At 43.7% G+C, this 21,367-nt stretch overlaps 2 long non-coding RNA genes across 3 annotated transcripts in view; one reads left to right on the plus strand and one right to left on the minus strand.

Annotated features, from left to right (window-relative positions):
- Nucleotides 1–21,367, plus strand: part of LOC146813135 (uncharacterized) — a 210,602-nt gene that overhangs the window by 104,028 nt on the left and 85,207 nt on the right. The gene's annotated exons all lie outside the window — the stretch shown is intronic.
- The window catches only part of LOC146813137 (uncharacterized), a 102,042-nt gene that overhangs the window by 11,214 nt on the left and 69,461 nt on the right, over nt 1–21,367 (minus strand). For both annotated transcript variants that reach the window (XR_014966958.1, XR_014966957.1), the window contains one exon: nt 413–508. This is a non-coding gene — a long non-coding RNA (uncharacterized LOC146813137). The remainder of the gene's footprint in view (nt 1–412; nt 509–21,367) is intronic.

The following is a 21,367-nucleotide window of genomic DNA, read 5'->3' on the forward strand; positions in this document are numbered from 1 at the left end:
GCATGATGCTTTAATTAACAAGCTTCCGTAACACTTTTGGAATTAATTATTTGTTCACCAACTACTTTTGCACAATTCTTTATAGCTTTTACTTTTCTGATTAGTTTTCAAAAGTATTTTTCTAAATTACTATCAACACGTGTAGCTAATGAAGCTTGTGTTGTTAAAGCACACAAGTGATTTTACAGATTACCTCCTGATAACAAGTCCCACAGCAGTGACATCTCTGCTGCATTGTCCATCATAGGGGATCATGTCTAAGGGGAATTCTGGCTTATGCTAAGCAATCCCAGTGAGTGGGAACCTGGATAAATGTCCCCTCTTGTATGCAGTACCATTCCCACTCTTGCTGAAGCACGTCTGAGATGACATTGCTTCATCGTGGACATCACTCCTATGCAGCTGCACCTACCCTTGTTTTGATGCCTGACGTCACCACTGCTCCAGGATTCTTGCTCAAGTAGGACAGATTATACGAGTAAGCCAGCATCGCCGTTTTCTTTTTTAACTAAAAATAGAGAATTCCTATATGTAAATATTGTTTTAAATAACATATATAAAGTGTTTAATTTTGTTAAAGAAATCCAAGCTCACGAGGGCTTTAAAACATTTAACAGAGATCTGTCAATAACACCAATTTTTTTTAGGTATTAATAATACAGTATTATGCAAATACATTAGGGCATATGTTTTGGTGCACCAGCAACGCAGTTTGATGCTCCATATTTGAAAGGCCATAGAAAGCCATCCTGCATGGCTTGTTGTGTCCTTGTAAATATGGCCCCTTGCCTTGCAGCACTTTGTGTGAAAGAGGCATGCCATGGGTGTTGCTGTGGGTGTTCTCATGCAATATCTAAGGATTCTGCCGCATTCCCAGATTTACAATGTGTCATAAACCTGGGAATGTGTCAGAATCCTACGCCTCCTCAGGGGAGGCGTAAGGAGGGGCAATGAGGAGGAATACATTTATTTCTCCTGTTTTTTCATCTTTCTATGCGTGCTGCATTCTGCAGCACACATTGAATGAGTAAAACACCGCTTTTGATTGTTTTTGTGCAAGGGTGCCTGCATTAGCATACAGCAGCCAATTGTGCACTGGGGATAGCACAGGGATGTGTCATATTGTTGGAAATATGACACAACCCTGTGCTTTGAAATGAACGCAGCACAATGCATCCAAATATCTTGCGGCACCACGCTGCAGAAGTTTCTTATAAGTAAGGCCCATTATTAATAATATTACACTGTACGACAGGTGTAGATTGTGGCACAGGCCTTACAGAGATATATATATAAATATATATATATATACCCAGGGCATGATTACAACAGAAAACCTGAAATCTGCTCCTGCACTTTTTCACTCTGCCAAGGTTTCAGATTTCCAACTTGTTCTTATTCACAATAACTCTCCAGGCTACATCCGAATATCTGTGACAGGTTTCCAGGCATAATCCTGAAAAACTGAGATGAGTGACATTCACATATAAAGTAAGGTTCAGGCGTGGGTGCTGTGGCTCCTAACATGTTGCTTCTTGTTTTGAATTAAGATGGGTGTGGGGTGACTTTACAGGGATTGCAATTCTAGAGCCTGGGATCAGTCACAGAGATGCATCTATGTCCTTGTTCCTGTATGTGGTCCACATGTCCTGGAGGTCATTGGGAGGTCTTAATTTCACTGTCAAAGCGGGGGCAGGAAGTGCAGTAGTGCCGAATCTTTGCTGGTGGTGGAGTTCTCCAGATTGAGAGCCGCCTGTCATTTGTAAGTGAGACACACATTCTTGAAAGGGATTCTGCCTATTGAATGGAGGCTTCCTAAGTAGCGTATGGACTACTGTTCCTTTTGGCTGCAGAGTGGAGTCTTTGAGCGAGGTTCCAATGCCATTAACAATGCAAGCTCAAAGCATGTGTAAATGCAGTATATATATATATACTGTGAGCGCATCTAAATAGAAGCAGAGCGCTGTATAGAGTTAAAGACAAGAATAAAGTTAATAAGTGATAGGAGAGGTACTGATTTGTACACTGGTAATGGAGTGTGATGTAGTGTTCTTTTAAGAGGTGAGTCTTCAACTCATTCCTAAACTGGGGCAGCATTGGCATCATCTGATGGATACAGGGATGATGTTCCAGATCCTGAATACATAGATCGAAGAGGCCCGATGTTTTGTTTTTTTCTTCTTTTTTTTTACATTTCTTAGTCTGAATTCAGGAAGAGGGATGGCGGTGGGAGTACCAAGAACCAACAGAGATAGTGAGGTTGTTTTCAAGATAGCTGGAGGTGCCTGTGGGGTTGGCTTTTTCAATGATGCAGCTGGTTTTGAAGATGTGTGAGCTGGCAAGTGGAGCCAATGTAATTCTAACAGGATGTGGATGAAGTGAACATGTTGCTTCAAGCCCTGGATGAAGCTTGCTATATTGTGTGGGATCCCCTTTAAAGGGTGCCAGAGTGGATTCTGGGAAGCCATGGAGCAGGTGCAAGAGGGGTAATTGGTTACAGCGATGGAATTGGGCTCCAGATGGACATAAAGGAAGGGGATTTACCGTTGTTGCCAGTTCGACGTGGGAATTACAGTGTGACTCTTTTGTGCCCCTGTCAGCGCCAACAACTCGCCGGACCCGCTGCGCGGGTCCCGCAACGCCCTCCCAACATCGCAAGTGTGGTGTGGAATCAGGGCTGAATCAAGCGGGGTGAGCGGTAGCGCACAGGGCTGCGAGCTGCAGGGGACTCCATTGTCCAGGAGTCCCTGCGTGCCCAATAGCTTCCACCTGGGCTGCTCTCCCTGGACGACACGCCCCCCTGCATAGCCGCTTGCTTAAAACTGATCCAAAACTCTTTATTCTTGGGATTTACCTTTGTTGCCAGTTCGACGTGGGAATTACAGCGTGACTCTTTTGTGCCCCTGTCAGCGCCAACAACTCGCCGGACCCGCTGCGCGGGTCCCGCAGCGCCCTCCCAACATCACAAGGGTGGTGTGGAATCAGGGCTGAATCAAGCGGGGTGGGCGGTTGCGGACAGGGCTGCGAGCTGCAGGGGACTCCATTGTCCAGGAGTCCCTGCGTGCCCAATAGCTTCCACCTGGGCTGCTCTCCCTGGACGACACGCCCCCGTCCCCACACGCCCCACCTATTTAAGGAATTCTATTCAAGCGACGCGGGAGCGCGCGGGAGCGCCCGGGGCTAACCCCGGGCAAAGGGCGCGCCGTCTGAAGCCGTCAGAGAACGGAAGAGATCGGACCGGGCCCAGTCCCTTAAAAACAAGTTTGTTTGACCCAGTGGACCACCATTTCTTCTTGAACATCACCGAACAGGTCACTCTTTTTGTGTATGATATTGACTGGTCCAATCTTCTTAATAACGTGAGTTGGTGAATATTTTTATTGAGATATCGTGGATATGGTTCTCACGAGAGGAAGCAAAACTAAAGTAAAGGGGGGCGGAGGAAAATCCCTAGGTCCTATGGACGACTTTATTATCAAGGCAAATACTTTTATTGATCAAAGCATTAGTCTAATTGAAGGTAGGGTGTCCTTAGATCTCGCATTGGCAAAGAGGTCGTCCATGGGAAATTTAAAGAATGCAAAAACCCCCGAGGTTCAGCCCAATAGGGGGCGCGGGACGATCTCCAAGGGTAGGAGAAGTCTCCCAAATAATGTAGATTTGTCGGCCTCACAACTTTCTGACTTTCAACTAAGTTTGGACCTAGAAAGGACCCCAGAATTAATTCCCAAAATAACTCCAGATGAAATAAGGACCACCAGAGGCAGGAGAGAGGGAGCAATTAAGAAACGAAAGATAAACGCAAAAAATCCGGTTCATCATGATTCTAGTACCCAACACGAAGTAAAACTCATAATACCTCCACAAGACGACTACTTTTCTGATAACTCAGCTATTAATCAGTCCCTACATGACAATCTAGATTCTCCAAGCATAGCAAACCCCATCCATTTCCCATCTAGCAATACGCAAAGGGACAATGTAAATCCACATCTAATAAACAACATAGCAGAGCTCTTAAACATCGCTATTGCACCACTTGATTTAAGATTGTCCCAGATGGAGCAACAATTACAGCTTCTCGTTAACATTATGAAACCTAAACAAGCACTAGGGGAAAAAAAAAAGAGGGGAACTAAACCACCTTCTCAAAATTTGCCACACATGTATAATAAAAAACACAAAACTGCTTTATCAGAGCCTTCTTCTAAACTACAACCCCCCGATGTACTTATTATAGAGAGAGCAGAAGAACCTATTGTGAATACTAACATAAACTCTCCGCAGGTTAATGCCCCGAGAGTAGCAACCGCAGGTCCCAAAATCCCTGTCCCTAGGGAAAAAAAATCGTTGCATCAAACAAATACTCTGACTTTAAACAAGCAGGCTCCCAAAATAGCAACAACTGATACCAGCACAGATGATACGAGGGGTTTTTCTAAAAGTAGATTGGCGGTAGACTTGCCTCCGGAAGCAAGTCCATATGTGGTAGTTATGATAGGAGTACCCGAGCTAGAAGATCATGTCGTGGAATCTACATGGTCGTTGAAAAATAAGGTTTAGTATTGGTTAAACAATAATCGTCCCATTACAGAACCCGGGTCATCGAGGATTCTGATGGTCCGTAGAACCCCTTGGGTGGGGAAAAGTAGAAAAACGATACCGGGAGACTGCATTTTGATTTCATTTGAACATCCCTGGGTGGTGGATGATATATGCTCTGGGGAGTTTCCAAACAATTATGGCGAAATAGGAACTAGGCGACTCTCCTTTTTCTATCCCTCCAGGCCTCTTAGGGAGTTTCCTACTAATAATGCTCATCCTTGGGAAATAACAGCCTCAGCTCACGATAACTATTCTAACCAATGGCAAACAGTGGGTTCCCGTTTTCGCGAGCATGGTGGTTACCGGCACTTACCAGGACCACGATTTTGGCGTGGAGGAAGAGATGAATGGGGCGTCCACCAACAGCGAATGTCAAATAGAGAGCCAATTCAAAGGGAACCCTGGTTTGGGATCCCAACGGACAATAGATTTAGTGTCCTTGAAATGGTTGATTGACCATTAATTCCATCCAAAGACTCCAACCATAGTACATCACATTCTATACTCAATCCCACAATGAATTGTCCAATTCAAGAAGTAGTGACCAACGTAGAATTGCACCGCTATAGAAATAGAACCGCTATCTATTCTTTTTTGGAACATAGCGGGGCTTCGCTCCCAAATTGAAGATGGCTCGGTAACATATTTCCTAGAACAGGGGAAAATTATTTGTTTACAGGAGACCTGGTCCCTAACGGAGCTTCATCTCCCTGGGTTTCAAACATATTTTACGCCAGCTTTGGGAGGAGGTATTGGTAGACCTAAGGGGGGCCTGACCACATATATTGCCAATACAGTAAATTATTTTAAAACATCGTTGATTGCGTCGGACCCAAACTACCAACTATTAAAGCTTCTTCCCAATAAAACCGTGCCCATCCTCTTGCTTAATTTATATAACAACCTCGAAGATGCTCAATTTATGTCTCTTATCTCCAACATCAAGGAGAAATTGAGAAATAACTCTATAGTTGGTAAAGGGCCAGTTCATTTCGTATGTGGTGGAGACTTAAATATACATCCATGCCCACATGTTGGGAAAAACAGATGCGGAATCGTGGATGAAGACAACGCTCCTATTATGCACTTTACTCATAGTAAAGCGGGGACTGCCATGAATAATATGTTATTGGATTTAGAACTTGAAATAGTAAATGAATTAACTCCAGGGTCAAATCTCTTACAACCAACGTACGTCGGTAGGGGCTATAGTACGAGAGTTGATTATATCTTTCTCTCGTCAGCTTTGTCTCCCCGAGTGAGGTCCTGTGAGGTGCTGATAAACACTTTTAGTGACCATTCCGCTCTCAGATTAGAAATACAACGAACAAAGGGCCAACCTGAAATGGACCTAATAGCGACAACTCTCGCACAAAATAAATTAGAGCTAGTCAGGACAAACGGGTATGCACTGAAGTGGGAGACGATCAATCCGGAGGTAATTACTGGGAAACTGGGAAAAGCGGCATATATAAATATAATCAATGGCCTCGATCTATCGTTATCTGATGAAGAAGTTTTAACTAATTTTATACAAATACTAGAGAAGATCAAGGGACTTCTCACCATAGCATCAAGGAGGTCACTCCCAACAAATAAAGGTTGGTTTAATCACTCCTGCACTATAGCCCTAGCTAATTTAAAAAAGGAATTAAAAAAAACAGATAGAGTTCCAGAAATAATCCGATCTTTGAGGCGCCAATATGTTTATGCACGAAAGCAAAGAATCATTGAATTAAAAAAGAAGTTATGGGATGATTTACACTCCAGCGCTGTGTCAAAGAACAGCTTGGCCTTTTGGCGTACTGTCAAAACACCATATTTTTTGGACCCAGACAGTTCCAAGATAGAAGTGGCCATTGATGAAGATACGTGGGTGGCACACTTCTCCAAGATTTTTAAAGACACAGTAACTGTTAGCAAGAGTTCACAACACTTTCTCCCAAATGTTGACTATCCCATTTCCTTATTTTTTGATATCACCGAAGTTTTAGCGGCCCTAAAAGCAAGTAAGAGCGGGAAAGCCCCAGGCCCGGATGGGGTTCCAGTTGATCTGTTCAAATTCAATTCGGATCTCTGGTCCCCCATCCTTACAAGAGTATGCACCGCAGCGGCAAAAGTTGGCCTGATTGATTCTTGGACAAAGTCAATTATGGTCCCAATTTTTAAAAAAGGAGACCGCCAAGACGTTAATTGTTATCGTCCTATTTCCCTTTTGGACTCGTTAGGTAAAGTGGTTGGTAGAGTTGTCCTTGAACGACTCCGGCAGTGGGCTAAGGAGGGAAATATTATATCAGATTTACAATTTGGATTTCGGGAGGGGTTTGGAACGGTGGAGCAGGCCCTTAATCTTAGTCTGATCTTGGGAAAATATTGCCAAGTAAAAAAAGAAATGGTTTATATGGTCTATGTAGATTTATCTGCTGCATTTGACTGTGTCTCACACATAAAACTTTGGAACATCTTGACACATATGGGAGTGGACCCCCCTCTCGTAGATTTTATGAGAGAGTTATATTCAGGGGCTTCTGCAAGGGTGCGATTTGGCACGAAGGGCGAATTGACCGTGCCTTTCGGAGTGGAGCGAGGAGTCAGGCAGGGGTGCGTCCTTGCCCCCTTCCTCTTCTCCCTGTATACAAATGGTTTGGAGGTGGAGATGTTGAGGGGGGCTCTGGACCTACCTCGGGTAAAACGGCGTTTGATACCTGCCTTGCTCTATGCGGACGACGCAGTCATTTTGGCCCGCACCCCATGCGAACTGCAGAAATCCCTAAATAGATATGTCGAGTTTATGGGTGGCTTGGACTTACAAGTCAATGTTAAAAAAACCTTTGTCATGGTTGCCGGGCGAGCAAAAAAGCAAGTAAAGAACATCTATCTTAAAGATCAAAAATTGGAGGTGACTACTAAGTATTGCTACCTGGGGATAATGATTGATGACGGGGTCAATTGGAGATCAGCAGTTGAGGCTAGATGTCACCTGTTTAAAAGAGCTATTATGTCTCTGATAAGTTTCTCCCAGAGACTAGGGAAAAGGCCCCCAGTGGAGCTTCTAAAAATCTATTCAGCCAAATGACAGGCGATTGCCCTCTATGGAGCTGGAGTATGGGGATCCGTAGAGGTCAGCGCCCTTCAGGTTGCCGAAAATAATTTTTTTAGATTTCTTTTAGCCGTACCAATGAGCACCTCAGTATACGCTCTCCACTTGGAGCTTGGAATTCCCTATCTCGAGGATCTGATAAGAATTCAGCCCCTATTGCTCTGGCGACGTATTTGGACCTCCGTTATTAACGTCTTTTCGCAGGAAATTTTGTTAGACTCAATGACCATAGACCATCCTTTAAAAATAAATTGGCTATGCTATGTAAGAAATTTCTTCAAGGATCTTGGCTTGGAGAAATATTATTACGACCCCAAAAAAATCATCGAAATGCCAAAGAGAGCGCTGAAAAAATTGGCGTTAACGCACTTGGAGTCCTTGAGGTTGACTTCTGTGGCAATAAAACCATTGGCCCTTCACGCCAATTTGATTCAGACCACTTATTCCATTCAACCATACTTAACTGTACAGATTAGCACCTATCATAGAATGTTGCTGACAAGATTCAGATTAGATTCTTTTTTCAGATTAGTATCTTTCCCCGATAGAAATAGTTGGGATTTAAATCCCACTTTTTGTCCTTGTGATGAAGTATCAATGCAGTCAAATATACATACTATTCTTTTTTGTAAATTTCATCACCCAAATAGGAAGGTTTGGTTATTACCTGTATTAAAGCGATGGGGATTAAGACAATGTCGGCCTGCGATGTTACGTCTTCAAATGTTAGATTCCGAATTGATCTGTTATTATGTCCTCAACTTTCTAAGATGTATTAGAAAACATAGGAATAATCTGTAATATGGAGTCTGATTTTAGTCTATGTTGACAAAATGAAACTTCGTGAATCTTTGGTCTAGCCCATATGATATATGATAGGTTTTAACTATTATTTTTATGTTTTAAAACATATGTTTTTCTTTTCTTTATTTTGTACTGTATTGTCTAAACAATTGTTCTTTTATGGTTTTTAAAAATTGTAAAAAAACGAATAAAGAAGATATTATTATTAAAATAAAGGAAGGGCATCATGTCTTGGGTTTGTTAGGTGTGTCAGTAAGTTTGTGCTGTGGTATGTTTTTGCTTACTTGGGCAGAAGGATAGGTGTCTACAGCCTGTGGGAATTGTAAAAGAGTTTTGTGTGACATTGCATATTCTTATAGGAAAGTTGGGGAGATTATCATATTGTCCAATAAAACTGAACAAAAGAAAAGTAATTGTAAAGCTACAGTAGGTGACTGCACTGGTAAATCAAGAAGGGAGAATTAAGAGGAGGAGTTGAGGAAGTCCAATCTGTGGTCACTGCTGTTTCTTAAAGATAGTTTGGAGCATAGCTATACTTTCTTCCTACTTACAAGAGTTACAGAAAACCTCCACAAGCTTAGCGCCAGAAGTCTGCCAGGTTTTGTTGGCAATGTAGGAGAAGGAACGACCTCTACTGTGACTGTAATGGATGTCCGGGTTGTGCCCAAGGGCAAGAGAAGAGGATTGCAGGTGTCTTGTGGGACGATGGAAACTCATTCAACGGTTGATGTAGAAGGGTATTTGACTCCTCAGGCTTTGCGCCGGTAGCAAGAGCAGCTCTGAATATCAGTGTGAGTAGCACTATGTGTTGTGCAAACAATCAATGAATCGTCATTTTTAGAGTGCAGCACTATCACCCTCTACGGTATCTGGGAACTGAGGGTGCTGTATCTCAGTCGAAACCCCATATCTTGAGCTTCTTTCTGAAGTCTGCCAGGGAGGGTGCTGTTCGGAGGTGGAATGGCAGGTTGTTCCAGGTCTTGGCAGAGATGTAGGAGAAGGAGTGGCCTCATCTGCGGCTGAGACGGATAGGGATTGTGCATGAGGGCAAGAGAGGAGGAGTGCGGGTGTCTAGTGGGAAGATGGAAACTCAAGTCAATGTTTAATGTAGAAGGGTCCTTGATAGTTTACAGCTTTATAGGTGTGCTTGAGGATCTTGAACTATCATCTTTTCTGGATGGGTAGTCAGTGAAGCTTTTTGAGGTGAGGGTCCATTTGGGAAGTCTAGGGTGAGTTTGTCTGCCACGTTCTGTATAGTTGGGATCCATCTGAGGAGATGGGTGGAGATGCCGGTATAGAGAGCATTGCTGTAGTTTAGGAGGCTGGTGACAAAGACTTGTGTGAATCTGAATATTCAGCAGTGCATGTGGAGGATGTGGAAGCAAGAGGAGGTGACTGTGTTGACTCGTTGTTTCATGGTCAGTTTACTTTCGAGGATGATGCCTAGGTTGTGTGCATGGTCTGTTGGCGTGTGTCTTGGTAGTGTTTTGCTGGCCACCAGCTGTGGTCCCAAATGGAGATGTTCTTTCTGAAGATCAGTTCTTCTGTCTTGTTGGAGTTGAGTTTGAGGCAGTTGTCTCACATCCAGTTGGCTACGTTGACCATAGCATTGTAAAAGTTGGTTTTGGCGTTGGAAAGGTCCTTGGTGAGTGTGAGGATTACTTGTGTGATTTGCGTAGGTGATTATGTTGAGGCTATGGGATCCGATGATGTCAGCGAGAGGGTTCATGTAGAAACTGAACAGGGTGGGGCTGAGAGATGATCCTTGGGGTATGCTCCATTAGATATCCTTGGTTTTGGAGGTGAAAGGAGGCAGCTGTATGCTCTGTGTGCACCCTCTGAGGAAGGACACATTCCACCTGATGATGTTTTGCTGTATGCCGATGTAGAGTGTGGTAGAAGATGGTGTCAAACACAGCAGAAAGGTCGAGGAGGATCACACACCACAGTTTCTCTGCAGTTGAGGAGAGTTCTGATGTCATCTGTGGCAGTGATTAGTCCGGTCTCAGTGATGTGGTTGGTATGGAAGCTGAGACATCAAGGAGGTGGTTTTAATCCCGGTAATCTGTAAGCTGTACATTGATGGCTTTCTCGAGTACTTTGGCTAGGTAAGGGAATAGGAAGATCAGACATTAGTTTGCACTGGGGTCAGCAGAGGATTTCTTAAGGAGAGTCTGACCTCTGCGTTTTTCCATTTGACTGGGAGGGCTGCTGTGGAGATGGAAGTGTTGATGATGCGGGTGAGTTCCGTGCTGATATGGTTGGCTCTGAGGTTTTATAGATGGTGGGGGCAGGAGGCAGTGGGTGCCACAGAGTGAATTGAAGTCATGATGAGCGTGGTGGTCTGGGTGGTGAGTGGAGACCTGGTGGTGATCATTCGGCTGCTGTGTGCTGAGTGGTAGAGGTGATTGGTGATAAGAGTAGTGGGTTGGGGCGGTCGAAATTTCTGGAGATCGTGGCAATCTTACTGTAGAAGTAGTCCCAGAGGAAGTCACAGTATTCTTGAGAGGGTTGGATGGTGTTTTCTGTGGCTCCCAGGCTGGAGAATCCCTTGACTATTTTGAATGACTATTAGTCTTATAAAGCGCAATCTTTGCCCAAGGGCGTCATGATGCTATGGATAGATCCAGAGGTGGGAGGAACACAGGAGGGGCCTAACGGAATGAAGGAATATCGGTCTTATAATGCACAAACTTTCTGCTGAAAAATTTGATGAGTTCATTTGTGTTGTTGGCCACAGTTTTGATGTGGACTGTGACGGCTACTTTCTTGGCTTCTTTGATGCATAGGTGGTAGTTTCTGAGGGCTGCTTTGTGAGCAGCTCAGTCGGCAGGGTTCCTTGTGGCATTTCTCAAGTCAGTAGCAGCTGTGCTTGTGGTTTTGAACTCTGTGGTTGGCCAGCTTGCTTGTTCTGAGGATTTCTTGTTTTTTTCAGGTTTGAACGAGGCAAATCGGTCAGCACATTTGGTGATCCAAGCGGCTAATTTCTGGATGGCCTAGTTAAGGTCTTATGAAGTTTCTGTTTTGGTGGTGCTGAGGGACTTTGTCCATTGTGTCTTGGTTACTTTGCCTCAGCTGTGGTGGGAGGAGTCGTGATGCTTGGCTGCGATATGTTGAGTGTCCGAGATTGTGAGGTAAACTATGGCATTGTTGGCTCAGTTGAGTTCTGTGACATGGCTGAATTTGAACCTGTTGCTGGAGGTGAAGATGGAGCTGAGTGTGTGTCTGTCTTTGTACGTCGGTTCTGTGACAAGTCGGGTGAGGTTGATGTTGTTAAGGTTTTCCAGGAGGGAGGTGGAATTGGCGTTGTTGGGGTTGAGTGGAAATTGAGCAAGAGTAGATGAATTAGGGGAGATATGAAGTTAGAGATGGTATTGCAGAAGACAGGTTGGGGTTCTGGGGGTCTGTAGATGATGGAGCTTCTTAACGTGGTCTTGGGGTTGGTCTGTAGTTGAAAGTTGCAGTGTTCCATGAAAGGCGTGGGGTCATCATTGGTGATGGTGCATTGGATAAGTTCCTTGAAGATGATGGCGATACCCCTGCAGTGTTTGTTGGTGCAGTCTCAGTGTAGCATCTTGTAGCCAGTGGATGTTGCAGTGGCGATGTTAGGCTTCCAGAAGGGATTGAGCCATGGTAGGCGACGAAGGCTACATCGGGGAGAGGGAGGTGATGGTGTCCTAGGTTTCCGTGGCATTTCTGAAGAGAAGTAAGCAGGAGTTGTTATGATGTTCAGAGTGCAGGGTCCAGAGCTCCTGGGCAGTGAAGTGTTGGGAGAGCAAAGGGTTTGTGGTGCTGGACACAGTTCAGGCATGGATGGGTACAGACGGGCCTACCTTTTGTGCCAGCGGCACAGCCATGCAGCGCAGCCATGCAGTGACCGACATAAGTAGTCCTGGGTGGGACTGTGAAGGAGGCAAGAGTCACAAAGTGTGAACCAGCGGGTGGGAAAATTGGCAGGAGCAGGCGGGGATCTCAACAACAACGGACTACATCAATCAGAATTACCAAGAGTTACCAAGAAGATAAAATACCAAAGCAGGAATAAATCCCAAGTACCAATAGCAATTCCAAGACAGGAAATCAGTGCCAAACAAAATTACCACACAGAAGTAAGTGGTATGCTACCCTGTGGAGGAAAGTGGGTTTGAACCTAGGAAAAGAGAGATAATTGACTCTAGGCAGAGTAAACGGGGAGTGACACACAGACCAGAAAAGCCGGCAAAACCTTGAGGCCTTTGGAGCTGATTTTGTTGTTGCCTGAGTAAAAAATATACTGCCAAATCTCACTTGCACTTGCCAGCTCACATATTCTGGAGACTGGTGGGAAATAATATATGCTACACAGCGATTGGCGGAATTTGCCTAGAATTCCACGTTAAAGTGTAAAGCAGATTGGCCAAAATTCTGCTAATTCATTGGGTGGATCAAAATATTTTACCCACCCCTATTGAGAACCCGAAAGCTTTAAATTTTATAGTGTGACTTATGAAAAGTACAATGGCATTGTGAAAACACTACTATCATTCTCCACTGAGAAAGACAAATCAGTCAATAGATCTTTTGAGACACTGAAGGAAGAGGAAATCATTAAGTTAATATGTAATCCAAGCAATGCTCATTGCACTGTTTGCGAGTCAGAGGGACATCTATAAATAAACAATTAGAACTAATGTGAATGGGAGATATTTACAATGCCAGGAAAGAGAAGAAATGCATATTGATAACTAATGACAACTGCTACAAGCCACAAGTTCATCACACATTAAATGAAGAAAGAGTGTTGACTGTGTTCTGCACTCCATTAAGAAATCTGTTGTGTGCTGAAGGTCAAGGATTTGAATTTTGAAAAGGCAAGCTCAGCCTTTCACCCATTTGAGGTTAGTAGACTATGGTGTGTAACAGTCACAGTGCTGTTCAAGCCATCATGTAAAGCATATTAATAAATAATGGTAATACTACTTCTACTAATATTGTCATGCACAGGTTCCTTAGGCAGCCTCTTTCACTCACACCAGATTCTAGCACACTGCTATGACATAGCAACAGTTGATAGCAAGACTAAATTACCCTCTGCTGCTATGTCAGAAAATCCTTCCAGTCCAGGCTGACAGGGCTCTCTGAGAGACTGCCGGCTCAGCCCTACTTGTCTGCTTTGAATGAAAGCAGAAAGCAAAGCTGCAGGAGGGGGAAGGAAGAGAGGAAAGGTGGGGAGCTGCTTAATGAAGGGAGAGGGAGGAGAGGCCTTGTTATGCATGGCACCCCCATAACCTTTCAACACCTGTGTAACAGCTGAACGCAGGGGTCGATGATTTTGGGGGCTATTCTTCACATAAAATTATAGAAAGATAAAAAGTGAATTGCAGGGATGGTATTCATCTTGGGGTTCTGAGTGGCATCACAGATATATCCAGCTGCACTCTTGTTGTCTATTTGATGACAGTCAGAACACCGAATATTGTTATCATTACCAATAGTAGTAGACGGAGAATTGCTTGTTGTTGTAGTAGTAGCATCAATATGAACTACTCCAGTAGACAAGATCACACGATACACTTTATTTCCAATGACACTAAAATTAGAATACCAGGATCAAAACCAGATGAATCAAAGACAGCTAGTTCTGTGACTTCAATGCTGGTCAGGCAGGTTTCCTTTGTAATTTAGGTCATGCTAATCAATCCCACCCAACTAAAACAAAAAATAGAAATGTAAATAAAATGTACCAAATGGTACACTGTGTAACTTAATGCTAAATATTCCTGCCTCTTCTCGTCTATCAGAAATGTAATTAACCTGAACAACCCATCAAAGCCAAATCTTGATGTTAGGGGTTTATCTTTAGATTTTAGTAGGCCTTGACTGAAAATTATACCAACAATATATTTCACCTAATTTCACAGAGTGCTATGAATGCCTGGTCCATCCCAATAGATAAACTTCTTTTAGCATTTTCTTGATCCCCGGTGGGCTGTTTTGGAATATTTTGGTGTCATTTTGTTCCTTTAGTTCCCGCCCATGGCACCAGGGGGGATTCTCTGCTGGCTTTCGGAATTACACAACATGTGGATAAAGTTAGAAATTTAGTCAGAAAGTGTGCTTTTTAGGTCTCGCCTTGCTATCGCGTAAGCGATTGCAGAGCGAGACTATAGAGAGCGGGTTTGAAAAGTGCTCCGAAAAAGCGGATTGCATGGCTAGCACGCGCACAATCACGCGCATCGTGCCGCCATGCAATCTGCTTTTTCGGAGCTCCCCCTCCTGGAATGCGCTCCCCCGCCCTCAAGCGCACGCGCGCCACGCTCTGCCGGGCTTGTCTTTTTTTTTAAACTTAAAGCGCGAGGTGCGCGTGCGGCCAATGCTTGTACTTTCGGGTAAAACAATTTTCACCCCTGGTCTCTTGTTTTGAACAACTAAATCAGGAAGAGAAACAAACCGGATGATTTCTCCACAAAATGCGAGACGCCCTCGTGAATGCTAAAGCGTTCAGCAATCGCGCCCCAAAGCCGCAGTTTGATGTGTAATTACCGCGGCATCCTCCGCGTGCCGCACGGACCGGAGGATCGGCAGACAAACACCCGCCTAATTGACAACAGCGTTGCATCTTTCCTCCACAAATAAATGTCAGATGTGCAGAAAAGTAATCACAAACGAGCTTGCGCAGGTAATTATGTTATCAATGCCACTTCAGAGCACTGCGAGAATATTTTTGAAAAAGGGAATTAATTACCTGACTGCAGCAAGCGTTTCATATCCGCGCAGGAGATCGTCACGGCGTTCCCTCATCCCAAAACAGGTGCGGGCGGTGAGCAAGCCGGAAGCGTTGTGCCTCGGCGGACGGGACTCCTGTCACACTCACGGCCGCGGCCCTCCGAGTATTCGTTTGGTTGCTCTCTGTCTGTGTAATGCTGCTCGGAGCGGCTTGGCCCTCGGGAGCTCTCACTGTAATTATTCCATATGGCACTGGCAGCCGGTTCGTCCATTGCTGTCCATGTCCAATGAGGCATATGTGTGTGTTATCGGTGCCCGAAAAGAGACAAAGGCCTAGGCACACAGCGGCCACAAATGGAAACGTGTTACGAGTGGTCGCCTTCCGACAGGTCTGTCTTTTTAGCCTATAGAATGCTGCATTCTGGGACTTGTAGTTTCATTCTGAAGTCAGCAGGGGTGAAATACACCACCTTGCTAAAGGTTACAAGTTATCAAATCAAGACAGGTTGTCGATGTCATTAATAACAGAGGCCAGTGGGCAGATATGAAAGTCGCTTACAATTACAGCACCTTAACTGCAAAACTATATGTATAAAGGGTTTAAGGCACGCAGGATTTAATTTAAACCGTGCATGGTAGACAAACGGTTAATAACTTTCATTCTTAGGTTTGCCTCAGCTACACACAAAGTGATCCCATGAGCCACTGCGTGGCATCTTCCGCTCCTCTTTGTGTTTTAGACAACACAACCGTGCTTTCTAAAAGTGGCATTGTGACCGCTGGAAAGAAATCACGTTATTTTAGCACCTGCCATGGTTCTTATTTCGACTTTACTGTTGCAAGTAGTATGGGCTAAAAGAAATCCCTGTATGCAAAGTGCTGACTGTTAAAAAACTAAAACTGGCTGACGACGTGTACATAGTCAAGTTTCAAGGCCAGGATTTTTTTTTTAGCATTCTGGTACCTGTATCCCTACTCATTCCATTAAAAAAACAGGAATGCAGCTTGCAAAATATGAATAATTTCTTTGCCCATTAGGGCTTGTTTCTTTTTTTCTTAATCTCCCACCCCACCACCCTGTCTGATAGTTGCTGCTACTGCCGTCTTCTAAATCAGGCCACCTTAAAGGATAAAACTCTAGCTTATTGAATGTGATGACTATTTTTACTCTATTTGAGTTCTAATCCCTTTACCACCATTATTGCAACAGCTGAGGACCAAGTTAAACAAGCATTTGCAATGCAATAGGTCTTGGATTTACCTGAGTTTAAGCTATTGGCATTGTAAACGACAATGCCTTTTATTTATTTTTTAAAATCAAAAATAATAAAAGGCATTGTCATTTATAATGTTAATAGCTCAAACTCGCGTAAATGCGAGACCTGTTGCATTGCAAATGCTTGTTGTTTTATGGTGTAAATCTGGTCAGCCATTTTTGAGGAATTAACATTTAAAAAGTTGCCCAGAATAGGAATGAAGGGTTAAACCTTGTAAATAGACCTTTGGAATACAGACATGCTCTTATATACCCATTTGAAGTGGATGGTTTGATGGGTGGATCCCATCCACTTCAAATGGGTTTGAGTGGCTGGCCACAATTTCGGGAATATGGTGTAGCAGGCATTACAGGATTCAGAAACTCAATACCTTGAGTTCTGAAATACAATGAAAGGCCACATAAGGGGTACTATCTGAGCACCTCTCTTGGGGGGGTACCAAAGTCAAAATTAAAGGATATTAGTAGCACACTGCTGCACTACCAGTCAAACATTTCAAAACAAATAAGAAAGGTTTAGTCTTAAGCCAGTGCCCAACACTCCATTTCGCTTGGCCAAAGTGTTTGAGCAATGGTGTTGGGCGCCTATGGGTGGAGGGAGTGGGGGAAGGGTTTTCCATATGGCTTGATCACTGGCCAAACCACTGCTGCACATGGCCGCTGAAAGCATTGCACAGCAGAGGGTTGGAGCCTGTGGCAGGTTGTGCACAGGAATATGGCTGGAGGCCAGAGGCAATGTGGAGCAGGGATTTGGGATTCCATAGGAGAGGGAGCCCATAGATGGTGTTGTTGTAGGTTCTGGTCTTCAGACAAGCACAGTGGGAGGTTCATTGTTTGAAGGTGGTTTTGCAAAGGGCCTGGACAGAGATTGAGTACAGAAGGGTTTGGGTGCAGGACATGGTCCTGCACCAATCCTCCTACTGCACAGTACCAAAGGCCGTGTGCAGCGGGTAGGTTGGGTGCATGGTGCTCCAGAGAGTTGGACATTTTGGCAACTTTGAATATAATCAAAAATACAAGATGTCACTGAAAATGACAAAGGTTAAAGTACTCTTTTAGTCAGATATGATAAAAAATAGCTTATGTTATGTTAAAATAGAACTGAAATTCACTAAAAACAACTGAAGGTTAAAGTGACATTGCAGTTAAATGTTGAAATTAGATAGGAAATAACGTTATAAAACCAAAATACATAATCTTCCAGTTATAGTTTAGTTAACTAACTAAACTATATCATGCACTGCTTATGACCTCATATATTACACTCATGACATGTGAAATGAGAATATTGATGAGAATATTGATGACATCAAGACACCAAGGATTTAAGTGGTGTTGCATTGATTAAAAGGTATAAAGTAACCTCTGCCAAACATGTTAAGGATAGTGCAAGTCATCTTGGAGTTCCATGACCTAACAAGCAGTGGTAAATGCATTAGGTTTCGTCTATGTGATCAATGATAAGCTGTTTTTTGTTGTAAGTTGTGGCTTGCTGAGTAGTTGTACAATATAAGTCACAGAAAGTCTGTTAAAGGGTTATGACTTGTTTATTATTTGGTGTTTAGAGGGTTCCTAGAGCTTTGGGCCCCAGTGTCACTGCACCTGCAGCACCATTGAATTCATGACCCTAGTGCCTGCAAGGTAACTACACATGTGACTGCTTAATTAGTAGTTAAATATAGCAATATCCGGTGTTTAGATTAGTTCTGGCAACTTTTGGCCCCTGTGCCACTGTACCTGCAGCACCATTAAAATCATGCCTGCTAGATAACTGCACTTGTGACTGCCTGTTTAGTAGTAAAGTTTAGCAATGTTCTGCGTTTAGTGGGGTCCATAGAGCTTTTGGTCCTGGAGCTACTGCACCTGCTGCACTATTTAAATGAAGCCCCTTTCAACTGCGAGGTAACTGCGAATGTCACTGCCTGTTTATTAGTAAAATATAGCAGTATTAGGTGTTTCCAGGACGTCATGACAAATGTTGGGCCTGGTGTCACTGCACCTACTGCACCATTCATATCATGACCCTGCTGTCTGTAAGGTGACTGTGCTTGTGACCGCCTGTTTAGTTGTAAAATATAGCAACATAAGTGTTTATTGGGGTGCCTAGAGCTTTTGGTCCTGGTGCTACTGAACCTGCTGCACTATTCAATTATGACATGTTTGGTGAGAGCTGGGTGGAAAGGAGAAGGAGTTCATGTATGGCACTTCTGGGCAACTCATTTATTTGTACCCTCATGCTCAGTCTTTTCTCCAAAACTATTGCAAGTGATTTAGGATCAGATTCACAAAGAAGTTTGCATTTTTGAGTAAATTTACTATTTTTCACAATTCATAAACTGCCCTTTTGCACTAACTTACAGTTTTGAGGTAATTTACAATCCTGTAGGAACCCCAGTACTACATATGCTGAGCACTGATATTGCAACACGCTCCCATAGAAAATCAATGAAATGATTTTTAAAAAAGAATATCAAATGAGATGTTGAAGTCCTGTATCCTGTCGAGTTCTGTCTGTGATGCTCCGTACAGAACATGAGAATTGTGTTGAGAGAGAACCACAGCGTTTCTTGACATTTTACGTACCTAAGTGAGCCTTCACTGTGCTTTAGAGCTTTGCTGGAGAATTAACACCTTTTATAACACAACTGGACTGTACCAGCTGCAATGAAACAAATGATAAAAGGGAGTCAAATAAGAAGGATGAATAAATAAACAGCTAAATAAATCTCAGTACACAGTTCCCTATTTCTAGGCTTCTAACAATGCTTTGAAATTGACCAATGACTTCACATGTTTATGTTTATCAGACAAGTTACTGAACAATACTGCATTCCAAAGAGTAATACAAGTACAACAATCTTTAAAAAACAAATGGTGCTGGTATTTTCAATTTTGAAGCACTGGCTATTGTGACTGGAATCGAAGGGGGGCCCCTGGATTCAGTGCCACCATGTGATTAGCTTTGGAACAGCTGTGAAGCTGCCATATGTCATCATCAGACCACAACAGCTGATACTCCACACAGAAAACCGGAGGTTTGACTTAATTTTAAAAGCAGCGAGTTCTTGAGGCAGCTTTTGCTATTTTTGCCCCGTCCTTTGAGTCAGTATAAATGCTACTGAATATACCGAAACCGGTCCTAGGATGCTTGATTCTGGTCAAGGGAAGACATGGCTTGGCAGTTCGGGCTGGACTGCTCCCATGAGGCACAGGGTCAAGACTGATTTGCATATGGCCATGTCTGAACTGGGGTGGCGTGTTGAGCAAAATAACAATGGATTAAACCCAGATCTGTGACTGGGGGTGAATGTTTTTCCAATGTGCAACATTCCGTCCATCATCTTGGGTGTGTGTTTTGCTGTTCGCCCTATGTGGGAAGGGTATGCCCAGACGTGGGTCCCGTGCTCACTACGCCACTGGAGTCAAACTATCCTGGCTGAAGAGGGGTGAAACCCCGAAACCGGTCCTAGGATCCTTGATTCCGGTCCAGGAAAGACATTGCTTGGCAGTTCGGGCTGGACTGTTCCCATGAGGCACAGGGTCAAGACTGATTTGCATATGGCCATGTCTGAACTGGGGTGGTGTGGTGAGCGAAATAACGATGGATTAAACCCAGATCTGTGACTGGTGGTGAATGATTTGCCAATGTGCAACATTCCGTCCATCATCTTGTGTGTTTTGCTGAATATAATGGGGCAGATTTACAAGCCTCTTGTGACAATTTTACGCCGCCGTTGAGTCACTTTTGTGATGCAGAGGCGGTGTAAACAATGCGCCAAGTTGGGACACATTTACAATGTGACGCATCTAGGGAGATGCGTGACGTTGGAAAGCCCTGTGTGACATTATACCTGTGTCAGGTATAATGTTTGCAGGGTAGGTGTTCTGACGCAAGAAAGCCTCGTAAAAGTGACGCAGCAAAATCTTCTACCTCGCCACTGCATCAAAACCTTACACCTGCTTGAAGCAAGGGTAAGGAGTGACGCAGCACATTAGGAATAGGCTTTCCTGAGCATTGCTGGAGTTGCGTCGTGCTTCGACATGACTCCAGCAATGCCTTACCAGTACACCAACAGATGCGTGACACATCTGTCAATCCTTGCCCCACGGTGCGCTGCATTGTAAATGCGACGCATCCATGGTAGCACAAGGGTTTTTTTGCATGACGCACTTGAACTGAAGCATCTCTGCTAATATGCAGAGATGCGTCAGTTCTTGTAAATCTACCCCAAAGTGTTTTGATTAGGTGAAACTGTGCTGTAAATAACTCAACACCCTCATGATCCCTCTCTCTGTAACTCATTTTTTTTAACACTACAATAACAGAAGCATAAGAAAAATTGCTGGTTAAAACTGCTACCAAAAATGGCTTCTGCCAAATACATAAAAGAGTAATCACAAATCTGTAACCAAAAAAAAGCAAGTATCACAGAAGAGAAGAGAATGTGGCACAGCCGCCAGAGCTGCTGACTGGGGAGCTGGGGATCCTGGTTCGAGTCTCAGAAGCTTAACATCCTGTGAATCTGGGCCTATCACTTCATCTTTCCGGGTGATAAGTTGCGATATAGAAATCTGTTAATATAATTTAAAGTATCATGCAAGGAAAAAAAGAGGCAATATTTTAAGAAAAAAAGTTCCATCAAATCGGGTTTTAACAGTATTTCGGCCACGGCAAACTGAGACGCAGATGAGGAACACGCATTGGTAAAGGCAGGAAGATACGCCACAGTCAAAAGTAATGGAGGAAAACTGAGTGGTAAGCAGAGGAACCATTGAAAAGCCAGGAAAGCTAGGAGATGTATGACCCATTTCAGATTTATATTAAAAACAATATATATATTAAAATCAATCAATTTCATGACCAGCGAACCCTAAAA

Source organism: Triturus cristatus, chromosome 7 (assembly GCF_964204655.1).
Source record: "Triturus cristatus chromosome 7, aTriCri1.1, whole genome shotgun sequence".
NCBI lineage: Eukaryota > Metazoa > Chordata > Amphibia > Caudata > Salamandridae > Triturus > Triturus cristatus.